This window comes from Aedes aegypti, chromosome 3 (genome assembly GCF_002204515.2).
Source record: "Aedes aegypti strain LVP_AGWG chromosome 3, AaegL5.0 Primary Assembly, whole genome shotgun sequence".
In the NCBI taxonomy this organism is placed as follows: Eukaryota; Metazoa; Arthropoda; class Insecta; order Diptera; family Culicidae; genus Aedes; species Aedes aegypti.
The window spans coordinates 5,896,976-5,908,006 of NC_035109.1; the positions used below are offsets into that span (position 1 = coordinate 5,896,976).

Sequence of the window (11,031 nt, forward strand, 5' to 3'; positions counted from 1 at the left end):
TTATCTAATTCCTACGGCATAGCCTTCATTCAAGAGATTATGTTCTACTTATAGCGAAATAAACGAATTTTGTTAAACTTCAAACTGCCTGACTTTCCTTATTTTCCGCGAAGTGAAACATAATATCAAAATATTTAACAACTTCGAACGCATCCCCATCAAGTCCCTCGACCTGAATGAATTTTTATTGAGTTGAATATTGATTTCAATATTGATTCATAATCTAGTAACTATTCTAAAGTATCCATCCGCTTCTGTTTGTCTCAAATTCATCTAAAACCAATAGAGCTCTGGAGCTACCAGGGATTGAATTCTGAGAAAATTGAGAATATCTCTCCCTTATCGCTTCCTGTAACAATCATGATCCACAACACATCATGAGAATCTGTTTATCATATTCTGTTACAGCTCTGATTTTATACGGGGGATTAAAGTGCATGATAAAACCCATCTAAACAAGCTCCAAACCACTATTGTTATAAGATGTTTGTGGATTACCCAGACAACCAAAATGTACGTATAACGAAATCACCTGGAGGCTCTATATGTGCAAAATTTCACTTATAAGATGTTGCGAAACGGCCTTCTACGTACAAAAGTGGAGGCGATATGCGTGCATATATTATGTGATGAATAATAACATACAATGCGAGTGTACAAATATTCTACCGAACTAACCTGCAATATTATGCGACTTAACTTATGATAACAAATGATGATTTGACAGCTGCTACGGATTGATTCGACTTACTTTGTAAATGTGTACGAATCGAAACAAAATGTACGAATGAACTCAGAAAAGAAGTGTTTTATGCGAGGAAACTCATCAATCTGACGAGTTTATCCACGGTGTTTAGAGAGTTTGATGTAATTAGTATGAATAAACGAGTTATAACATAAACTTTCATGCGATTTCTGGTTGTCTGGGTATTTATCATGCCTGTACAATAAAACATCTACCCCCAATGGTAAATAAGCTAGAAAAATGAATTTTATCATCGCTCTCTCTTTGAGGCTCTCGTTCGGAGTATTGTTTGATCCTTCGACTTTGACGCTTGTTCCAGCGGGGTCGGGCGATGAGGGCAGGATCAAACATGTCGTGCGTCGGTAGTTAGAAGTGAAAAAGTGCGCGGTCGGTTAGTATTGTCGGCGCGGTAGAAAGTTAGAAACGATTTCTCACCGAAGTTGGAGCTATCTAACTTCGGAAGTGGTGCATTCGAATCGTATCCGGATGCGTTCTAATGCGCCCTACTTCCGAAGTAGGGTATCTCGCATAGATTCAGAGAAAAATCCAACATCGGCGAATTGCATATTCTAATGATTGACCGAATTTACAATAGTGTTTGATCCTTCGACCTTGACGCTTGCTTCTGGGTAGTGCGTCAAGAAAGCCCGAGCAGTCGTCAGTTGTATTTCCTCTAGGGTCCCGCGCCTATTTTCCCTGAGTGCTTTTATATAGCCGAGCAATCGAGAGAAGCTGAAAGTGGTTTGTTGCTGCTCAGTCAATGATGACGGATCAATTGGTGAGCTCGTTTCATGCTACTATTTCTAATCTATAAAATATGTATGACTGCACATTTAATCGTTACAACGGTGGGACGTAAATATGATTTTTCAACAAACTTTGAATGGTTCGTCACTGTGAGTGTTCTATTCTATTCTATTCTATTCTATTCTAAGTGCTTGCACAGCCAATAATGAAAAGCATCCTGGAAATACCATAAGATTTTCTGGTACTTTCTTGTCAGTATTAATATTTGTAGCATATCCGAAATATGATACAAATATTAAAATGGCCAGGCCCACTGTGCAGACTTCAGTTTTAAGATAGTTCAAAAATTTACGGCAATCAGATTATTCACGTATAAATAATATGATTGACGAAAAATTTCAAATGTTTGAGGAAGGAACGGGGACAACCGTACCAACCGTTTCAATTCAGGGATAAAGACAAAATCGTTGAAGTGGCTTTGCTAAGAATGTTGATGCGCACTCCGTTTCTGGTCTTTATTCCTGGGATGGGACACGGGTATTTCTTCCTCATGTCCTAGCTATAAAGCCTAGGCTAAAGCGCCATTACTCGCTCTCTGAAACGAGAAGAAAACTCATTCTGACCTCTCTCCCGCAGTAGTAGTAGTAGTAACTACAGATGAAGCAGGAACGAACTCACCAGAACAAATCCAAGCTGTAAAAATGATCGCAATCACTGCTGGTTGCTAACTCTTCCTTGCCGACATCGGAGACATATAGGGAGCTGGATCCTATTCTTGGTATTCACCTCTTTGGTACTAGCTAACTTGTTGTTCCTATCACTTGAATGTTTTAGAAGCATCTTCTCACAACGGTTCACTGCACTACACGGTATCACCAGACAAACTATCAATTTTCTTCAACACACTTCCCTGGTGGCACAGCACCATCATCCATTTCAACACTTCATCGGCCGAATCCAAAATAACGCGAAATCGCGAAAAAAAAAAGTTACAAATACTTTTTTATTATTTTTTTTTCGGACCCCGACCGTTGTGACTACTATGCTACTCATAAAAATCGTAAGAACGCAGCGCCACGCTGAAAAACCGGTTTCAAAACGCGGCGAGTTGAGACACGTCGCAAATTAGTTGTGTGCTGCCCGGTTTAGTGACGGTGCGACAATACAAGCTTCACAACAAGAAACGCACGGCAGTGTATAAACGTCAAATACGAACAAAAACGATGCGAGCGTTACACTGAACGAAAACTCCGGTCGCACATTGAATGATTTGTAATTCACAGGGTCATAAAACATTATATTCCTCATTTTGAATGACTTTGAAGGAATATGATGTATCCACTGTCTGTTGAACAAAAATCATCCAATTCAGAGATGAACTTTAGATCATAATAGAATGGTATTAGGCAGCTAATTGAACAATGGTAACACGAATGAATAGCATGCAACTTATGACGGATTTCAATATCTCCCTTGTCCCAAATCGAAAATCATTCAATTACTGTCTGAAGTATCAGACGAAAAGGGGATGGTCAAATGTCAAAACAATCTTCTAAATCTAAACGTAAACATGGTGACGGCAGCGTGGTTTTCCAAGCGTTTCTGGGGGAATTTTACAGGTAATTGCACTTGGAATCTTACATTAGCCTCTTTTGTATCATTTATTTAACACTTCTTAATGGTATCTACCAATCACAGGTCGCAAATCTGCAAGTATTTGAAGGTCATACAATGTATTCGGTAGGTTGGCATCTGTTCCTGAAGACTGGTAAATAATATATTTGATAACCTTTTTAAGAAAATAAATAACAATGTACATTCACCAACAATGCTCTGAAGTTGTTTATTTTTTATTTGAATTCTTTTAAATTATTAACTACAATGGAATGGGGATTGCTTACATGCATGTATGATGATCATTCAATTTGAGGCATCTATTCGAAGGATAAAAATCATTCCAAGACTGGATGATTTTCATTCAGAGTGATTTGTAAACAGATGATTTTCGCGCAGATGAAAATCATCTTGATTGTGTCTGAAAATAGGTATGGGGCTCGGATGAGTCAATGATCATTCAATGTGCGACCGGAGTTTTCGTTCAGTGTACGAGTGGTGGATCGACCACTAATTTCCGTATAGGGGAAATCAGGGTAAAACCGACACTGTGGGTAAGATCGACACCCTTTGGTTTTCATGTTTTCAGCAGATTTTCATGCAGTTTCCACCACGCTCTATCTTAACTAGTGAAATGTTGTGTTTCGAATGAAATTACAACTGACGCTACCAATAAACTGCCAAAATAAACGACAAAATCATATTGGATAACACAGAAGCAACAGCAGTTGAAATATGTCGCTGCTATTCCTTAACTATTTCGCATGTGAAATTTTCAAAATGTCATTATTTGCTCTGCATTTACATCATCATTTACTATTATTGCGTTGATACAACATGAGGGAGAATTAAATTTTTGGTTTTTCGACAGCAGAAAACGTTATTGAAAAATAAATGTCCACTCGGGGTAGATCGACACTTTCATTTGGGGTAAAATCGACACCTTTCTTTGCTTTATAATCTAACTTCAGGGAATCTTTGTAATCGGAAGACTATCTCTGTAGTTTATGTGAGTCTTTATTTTTGAATTCCACTGAAGTTCACGGATGGCGAACTTGTTAACATGCAAAAAATGACACACTGACAATGACTTGCCACAAGCTATCATTAAGTATTAAAAAAAAAAAAAAATATATATATATATATATATATATATATATATATATATATATATATATATATATATATATATATATATATATATATATATAAGTTAAGATCGAACCCTTACCGATCCTCAACAATCATCCATACACCAATCGCTTTATTGGTGTATCATCATTTTCATCATTCCCGGCAACAACAACAACAACGACGACGTCCACCACACCGACGACGATAGCCCAGCTAGTAGAACGGAAACAGTAGTCTAGCATCAGCATTTCATCACCTGACAACATAGGTAGCATTTACGTGGACAACCACCGAACGAGACCACTAAACGAAGCCACAGCCCTTTGGACCCGCGGCATCAGCAGTTCTTCCACAGCAACAGCATAAGCATTGCAGTAGGTAGTGAGGTTTGATCGTAATCAATAATTGAATAAAGGTTCAGTTCGTTTTAGGCAGTAGATCGAATAAGTTCTTTTTTTAAAACTTAGTCTGGGTGACACCCTTCTTCACTGGCGCAGTCGGCAGTTCTAGCGTGGAGTAGTTAAAGTGTAGTGAAAAGTGTTCTTATCCGAAATCATCGGCGGCTTACCGAAGAGCAAAGGAGGAAACACCTAAACTACAGATTCTAGTGCACCGGCGGTTTACCGAGACACCAAAATCATCTTTAACGAAGCTTCACACCTGCTAGAAGACATCGAACCATCCGAGGGAATATCGGACATCGAACCATCCGAGGGAATATCGGACAATCGAACCATCCGAGGGAATATCGGACAATTTAACCATCCGAGGGAACATCGGATAAAACCGTAAGTAGAATTAAGCTTTTTTATATAAGTGATTATCAGAGTGATTTAAGTGAATGATCAAAATAACAAAATATAAGAAAAAAATATCTATTACAGTGATAGAAAAATAATTAATTTAGCTTTTTTTTATTTAAAACAAAAATCTTAGAAAACATAAATTCTCTTCACCTGTATTTTTTTTTTACCATTTTTTGAAAGGATTTTTTTTTTGAAATCCTAGAAAACATAAATTCTCTTCACCTGTATTTTTTCTTTTTTACCATTTTTTGAAAGGATTTTTTTTTATCAATTTTAACTTCAAGTGTGAAAAATGGCAAAGTTTGACGAGAACCGCGACTTGATCACTATCCAAGTCGGGGAGTTAGAAACCCAGATCAGAGAATTAATAGGCATAATGCAACAACGCGACTCTAGAATAGCAGAGTTGGAAGCGTTCGCTACGCACCAACAATCAATTGCAAAAGAAGCCGCTGTTGTTCAGCAACAAAATTCGGTGGAAGGCGCCTTGCGAGCCCTTCAGACCCCCCAAATTATCAGGATGTTGCCACCATTTGATGGTAACCCCATTAAGTTACACTCATTCATAAGATCTATTGATGATCTTATGCCTGAAATTTCAAAGGTCAAGAACACTCCAGCTTACACTGTATGGCTTCTTGCCATCAGATCCAAAATTATAGGAGACGCTGACAATGTTCTAGAATTTTATGGCACTAACACAGACTGGGACGAAATTAAAAACAGTCTGATTACACACTACAGCGACAAAAGAGATGAAGTATCTCTCACAAAGGACCTGTTTAAAATTACACAAGCGGATAAGGAGATTGAAGATTTCTATAAGGAAATAACTTTTATGTTGTCCCTTATGGTAAATCAATTAAATTTAAACGAACACAACAGTGACGTAAGAGCCGCGAAAAATCTATTTTACCAGGAAATAGGCCTGAAAGTGTTTCTTGCAGGGCTCAATGAACCGGTAGGCACTGTCATCCGTGCTCAATGTCCCACATCGTTGAAAGACGCTTTAAGACGATGTATTGAAGAAAGAAACTTTTATTATCACAAACAAAAATCTTATACCCCACCTGTCCCTACTAGGAACAAATTTCAAAACAAATTTTCAAACCCATTTTCAAGATTTCAGCAAACTCCGGTAACACAAAATTCGTTTCCAAATTACCCAATCCAAACTAATCCATTCCAACGCGTTGCACCAATCCAACGTCCACAACAACTACAGCACACCCCTCAACAGTTCTCTCCATTCCAACCTCAAGTACCATTTCAACGTACATTTTCTCCCAGTCAACCAAATCATTCTCAAAGACCACAACAACCTGGCCCATCCAATCCATTCAACCGAAATCCTAACCAATTTAGTAAACCTCCTTCCGGAACCTATCGTCCTCCAAAACCCACTCCAATGGAAATCGACCAGTCATTGAGAAGTTTAAAAGTAAATTATATGAATAGACCAAATTTTCATGAAGTAAATTGGACAGAACCAATCGATTACTACGGTCAATATAGTGAGCCATCTAACTGTTACCAATATGATGCAACTAATTATGAGCAAGTTAATATCAATAATAGTTCCGAAGAACAACCCGTTACTGAACCAGAGGGTGATACCTTAAATTTTCAGATGGAATTGCCCGAAACACCAGAAACATGATCAGTAATAATTTTCTACCCTATATAAAAATGAAAACTAAATTTGGCGAACTAAAGTTTTTAGTTGACACTGGTGCCAACAAGAACTACGTAGATCCTGACAAAATTAGTACATGTTTTCTGAAAAACTGTACACCTACAGGAGTCAAAAGTATCAATGGGAAACACAACATTAACAAATGTGTTGAAATCGAAATGTTTAACCAACCACTAACCTTTTACGCTTTGAAATTCCATCCATACTTCGACGGACTGATTGGATACGAATCACTCAGAAATCTAAAAGCAGAAATTTTAACCTCATCTAATACTCTCAAACTCCCTACTACATCAGTTAACATGCTTCGAAAATACCCCGATTCATTTAGTCGCAATCTAAATGCATATGAAGAAATTCCATTACGTCTAAAAACGAATGTACCGAATGGCGACTTTTTCGTCGAACATCCACTTCCTCTAACAGACGAAGTAATGATTCTACCAGGACTCTACACAGCAAAAGACAACAAAGCTACAGTTCTTTTGAAAAATTGCTGTGAAGTTCCAGTGAAAATCAGCCCTAATCGACTCATTTTCTCTGAATTGAATAATTTTGAAGTAGTGCAAAAAGTTGAAAATTATGAACCTGGATACGTATTTGATAACACATCAATAGATCCTAGATTGAAAAATCAGCTTCGAATCGACCATTTAAACATAGAAGAGAAGCGAAAATTGATCAATTTGATTTCGAAATTTCCAAGTGTTTTCTATTTGGAAGGTGACAATCTAAGCTTTACGAACGTCATTAAACATAGAATAGAAACCAAAGACGATCTACCCGTTCATGCAAAAAGCTACAGGTACCCCTATTGTCATAAAGAGGAGGTACAAAAACAAGTTTCTAAGATGCTGTCTCAAGGCATCATACGTCCCAGCACGTCTCCTTGGTGCTCTCCAATTTGGATCGTACCAAAGAAATTAGATGCATCTGGACAACAGAAGTGGAGATTAGTAGTCGACTATAGAAAACTTAATGAAAAGACTATAGATGACAAATACCCACTACCCAACATAACCGAAATATTAGACAAACTAGGAAAATGCCAATATTTCACAACATTGGACCTAGCATCTGGCTTTCACCAGATCGAAGTTCACCCAGATGATATCCAGAAAACAGCCTTTTCCGTAGAACATGGATTATACGAATACTTAAGAATGCCATTTGGACTGAAAAATGCTCCAGCAACCTTTCAGCGTGTCATGGATCACGTACTCCGTGACCTAATTGGAAAATGTTGTCTTGTTTATATGGATGATATTATTATTTTTTCTGTTTCTCTTCAAGAACATATTGAAAATTTGACAAAAATATTTATGGCATTGGAAAAAGTAAACCTCAAAATACAGCTAGATAAAAGTGAATTCCTTAAGAAAGAAGTGGCATTTCTAGGCCATATTGTGACAGATAATGGCGTTAAACCAAATCCAAGCAAAATCGAAGCAATTCAAAATTGGCCTATCCCCAAAAACCAGAAAGAACTAAGAGGCTTTCTAGGAATTTTAGGATATTATCGTAGATTCGTTCGCGATTTCGCCAGAATAACAAAACCTCTCACTGCTCAACTGAGGAAAGGCGAACACGTAGAGCACACAGATATTTTTTTAAAAACATTCGTTGCATGCAAAAAACTTTTAACTCAAAGCGATATCCTTCAATATCCAGATTTCGAAAAACCATTCGTGTTAACCACAGATGCTAGTAATTTTGCTCTAGGTGCCGTTCTATCCCAAGGTGCTATTGGACAAGACAGACCCGTAGCATATGCGTCTAGAACATTGACGAAAACTGAAGAAAGATATTCAGCAATAGAAAAAGAATTATTAGCGATCGTATGGGCAACTCAATATTTTAGACCCTACCTTTTTGGTAGAAAATTTACATTATACACGGATCACCAACCTTTAACATACGCACTAAACCTCAAAACACCTAATACAAAACTAGTTAAATGGCGTCTACAGTTATTAGAATATGATTTTGAAATAAAACACCGACCCGGTAAGCAAAACGTTGTCGCTGATGCTCTATCGAGGATAACACATGATATCAACGTGAACGAAGATGATTCCGACTCAGACGACTGTTCAGTGCATTCTGCTGATACAGATGACTCTGAATTCATCAAATGTACAGAAAAACCAATAAATTTTTTTCACAACCAAATTATTTTAAAAATTGACCCTAACGAATCTGAGACATACGAAGAAATTTTCCCTCGTGTGTACCGAAGAACTATTACGAAAATAACATTTGGTGTACCACTTTTAATTCGAATTTTGAAAGAATACATGGATCCCAGACGATCAAACTGCATTATGTGTCCTGAAAACGTGATACAATCCTTACAAATTGTATACAAAAACTATTTTAGTAGATGCAAAACTTTCAAACTCTGCATATCACAAAAAATTCTCATTGATCTACCAAACTTAGAAGATCAAAACTCAATTATCGAGGATACCCACGAAACAGCTCACAGAGGTATTCGTGAAAATCTGGAGGAGATAAAAAGGAGATTCTTTTCTCCTAATATGAAAAGGAAAGTTAGGAAGTACATCATCCTATGTGATACTTGTAATAAAGCAAAATACGAGAGAAAACCTTACAAAATTAAATTTGGTGAAACCCCTATACCGAAACAACCCATTGAAATTATTCACATAGATATCTACATCGCTCAACCAAATTTGTTTTTATCTGTAGCAGACAAGTTCACAAGGTATGGAACATTAATCCCAATAAAATCAAGATCAATTGCGGATATACGAAAGGCGATAATAAAATACATAACACTGTACGGCACTCCAAGCTTGATTGTCTCGGATAACGAACCAGCAATTAAGTCCATCGAAATTCGAGGACTACTCTCAGATCTCAATATACAACAATATTTTACTCCTTCGAACCACAGTCAAACAAACGGAATAGTCGAAAGATTTCATTCGACAATAACCGAAATTTTTAACGCTAATAAACACAAATACGGTGAAGTGTCAAACAAAGAAAAATTTTTAATCGCATGTTCTTTATACAATAACAGCATCCATACAGCTACCAACATGAAACCACGTGAAATTTTATATGCAGCCAAAAATGGACAGGAGAGACCGATAGAAATGGAACGCCTTGTTGAACTTCGTGACAAGCTGTACGACGAAGTTCAAGTACAACTAACCAAGACACAAAACTCACAGAATCTGTACCACAACAGGAAGCGAGAGGATCCGCCAAAACTAAAACAAAACGAATTGGCATACAACCGCATCCAAGGAGTGAAGTCGAAAATTAAGGACCGCTACCAACAAGTGCGAGTACGATCTAACCGGAAACACACGTACAAAGATATCCTAAGTCGAAAATTGCATAAAGAAAAACTGCGACGAATCCGAAAGTAACACCACAGAATCTCTAATGTGTTTTTTCATTTGTTTTCTCTTTTTAGATGACGTTTATTTGGAATATCCTGATAACAACCACATTCCTTACTCAGCTATCCCAACCACAATCCATCCACGTCATTAATCTCAAACAAAACCCCGGTCTTTTAACCATAGAAACTGGCAACAGTTTTATAAAAATAGGCAATCACAGATTGTTTCATATCCTAGAACTGGATAATTACGAACCTATTTTTAGAAAATTGCTTGCTAATATCCAAGGAATACGGACATTCTCAAATTTTACTGATATGTTTGAAATCTTAGAATCGAAATATGGAACCGTTCACAGTTTATTCAATAATCTTCGGCCAAAGCAAAGAAATAAAAGAGGATTATTTAATTTTCTCGGAACTGGAATAAAAAGAATTACAGGAAATATGGACCATAACGACTATGAACAAATTTCGAAAAATATTTTTGAACTGCAGATCAAGAACAAAAGACTTATTAACGAAAACAACGAACAGCTTAAAATTAATCTACAACTCCAAAATAGAATCAATTCCATTATCAACCGTTTAAATCAACAACAGAGTGAAATAACTAAAAACATTATATCAGCTAGATTTGAAAACGAAACCAACAAAAACTTTAAATTATTTAGAGAAATTTTGAAAATCAATTACAACTTAGACAACCTTAAATCACATTTAGAAGACATTTTTGAATCAATTCAGTTAGCAAGAACTAACATTATTCCCAAACAAATACTTTCAATTGAAGAGTTAGGATTTGTTTCAGATATATTAGAAGAACAAAACATTAGGACGAACAGTTTAGATCAAATTTTTGAATATTTAGAATTGTCAGCATTTTATAACCATTCAAAACTAATATTTG

General features: G+C 36.7%; 1 long non-coding RNA gene across 1 annotated transcript; it reads left to right on the forward strand.

Annotated features, from left to right (window-relative positions):
• Positions 1-4,323: 4,323 nt before the first annotated feature.
• LOC110678424 lies at positions 4,324-10,788 on the forward strand. Its single transcript, XR_002501595.1, has 2 exons — positions 4,324-5,028; positions 9,792-10,788. It is a non-coding gene; the product is annotated as an uncharacterized LOC110678424 (long non-coding RNA).
• Positions 10,789-11,031: the final 243 nt, after the last annotated feature.